Here is a 2,189-nt window from a genome sequence, read left to right as displayed (position 1 = left end):
AAAATTAAAATTTTTAATGGGTAGCATCATATAATTTCTTACCAATATATAAATTTATATACTGATAATATATTAAATATAAATATAAATATACTAATTTTATATTTTGTAAACTAATATTTTTTTATAAAACCCATTATGGAGAATGGAATTTTTTTATTGCAAAATAGATTTTGTTTGAAGAGTCGAAATTTTTTTGATACAGTACCTATTTTTATTCATAATCTCTCAAATCCTTAAATCGACGGAAGAATACACCGAAGTGCGCTTGAATTTAAACCCATATTAAATAGTTTGTATTTAAACTTTAAATAAATGCTTAATATAACAACTGATACATGTACAAGCCCAATTTTGGGCCCAAAACCCCTAAACCCACTAAGCCAATAGCCCCAAATCTACCCATGCCCACACACACAACAAAAGAAAAGGCTAAGGAAACCCTAGCCGTCAGCACATGCTCCCCACCCCATCCACCACCGACGCCTGCAAGTGGCCTCTGCTCCACCACCATTTGCCTGCAGCAACAACAGAAGAATAGACAAATATTAAAAGAAAAAGAAATGTAATGGCTATTTAAAAGCCAAATCAAAAACCATTGTAGGGGGGCATTCTTTTGAAAATAAAAAGCGAACAACATTCGATTTCAAGAAAAAAAAACAGAGACTTTAGCAACATCAAAAGCAGGGAATAGCCCCATATCAGAGACCGGAGAACCTAAAACAGCAAATCTAAGGTCTATTTTCTTTCTTTTTTTTTCTTTTTGAATTTATTCACATATATTATCCCCATTTTTAATAAAACAACGCATATATTAAATAAATAAAAAATATAAGAAAAGGAGAAAAATCTACTCACGGGCGATTTTCGGCCACCGTGTACGGTAGCCGAAGCGACGGCCGGCACGGCGGATGACACGACGGTGACCGGCCCACTCCTCGCTGGATTCTGGTACCTGTAGAGAGAGAAGAGAGGATTAGAAGTTTTTTTAGAAGAGAAGAAAGAAAATGAAATAAAAAAATAATAATTAGTTTATATAGGCCGGAAAAACGCACCGTTTTGCCCGGCCCTTTTAAATCCAGAAACGGCGCCGTTTAGCTACCCCGACCCGAGACCCTGCTCCGACCCGCCTCAAGATCCGCGCGTTTTCGTATGATGGTCTAATTGCGCGCGCGGTTCTTCCGCTTTTCACACGTTTTGCAATTAGCTCATTATTTCTTTCAAATTGGCCTCAAAATTCATCATGTTTTGTGATTTAATCCTACCTCCTGCGACGTCGTTTTAAGGGTTCGGGTAAATTACCCTTTTGATCCTCTGCAGTTGCGCGCGCATTCAAAGGGATCCCTTCTTTCATATTTATTTTAAAATCGACCCCAAAACTTAATATTTGTTCCGAATTTAGTCCCTTTTTCATATTTAATACTGTTTCCATATTATTTTTACTCTTTGTTATTTTAATATTATTCATTATTCTATTTTACCTTTCTTGTATGATTATTTTTAGCATATTTTATTATTATTTAGGCATTTTTTTAGATTAATAATACATATATATATATTTTAGTTGTTTTATATATATTATTATTGTTCCTAATATATGTTTTATGTATACATATTCAAATACTCTATTATGTACATTTTGTTACGCCTATTCTTACCTCTATATTTATTATTAATATCAATATATGTTTTATTATATATATTTAACATATATACGTATACGTTTATATATTATTATTATTAGTTTTTGATATTATTGTTTTGTTAATACATTTGTGTCATATATACATACTTTTAACATATAGTTGTATATTATATTTCATATTATGCCCATGTAAATTAATATTATATCATGTATGTCATTTTGTTATAATTTTTATATATTGTATATATCATATTATGTTCTACCATGTATATTATGTATGTCATGTACATGTTTTAATATATATTACACGTACATGTTATGTATATACATTTGATTTTATCATATATTTATTTTCAATATATTTATGTAATGTTATTATTATTATTATCATTATTTTTACATTTTTACTATAATTACTATTGTACCTCTCACTGTTATCACTATTGCATTATTACTTTTATTACTATAACCTTTTTTATATGTAATTACCTATATGCTATTGTTTTTATACTAGCTAATTTAAAATATATATATACGTATTTTA

The 2,189-nt window shown here is 29.7% G+C and overlaps 1 long non-coding RNA gene across 1 annotated transcript; it reads right to left on the bottom strand.

The window, feature by feature from the left end:
• Positions 1–236: 236 nt before the first annotated feature.
• Positions 237–993, bottom strand: LOC121230863 (uncharacterized). The gene is made up of 2 exons (XR_005928986.1): positions 859–993; positions 237–518 (listed from the first exon to the last, which is right to left on the bottom strand). It is a non-coding gene; the product is annotated as an uncharacterized lncRNA (long non-coding RNA).
• Between the last annotated feature and the right edge of the window lie 1,196 nt (positions 994–2,189).

Source organism: Gossypium hirsutum, chromosome A06, assembly GCF_007990345.1.
Source record: "Gossypium hirsutum isolate 1008001.06 chromosome A06, Gossypium_hirsutum_v2.1, whole genome shotgun sequence".
In the NCBI taxonomy this organism is placed as follows: domain Eukaryota; kingdom Viridiplantae; phylum Streptophyta; class Magnoliopsida; order Malvales; family Malvaceae; genus Gossypium; species Gossypium hirsutum.
Note: the sequence above shows the minus strand (reverse complement) of the source record. Positions and strands in the feature narration are given on the sequence as shown.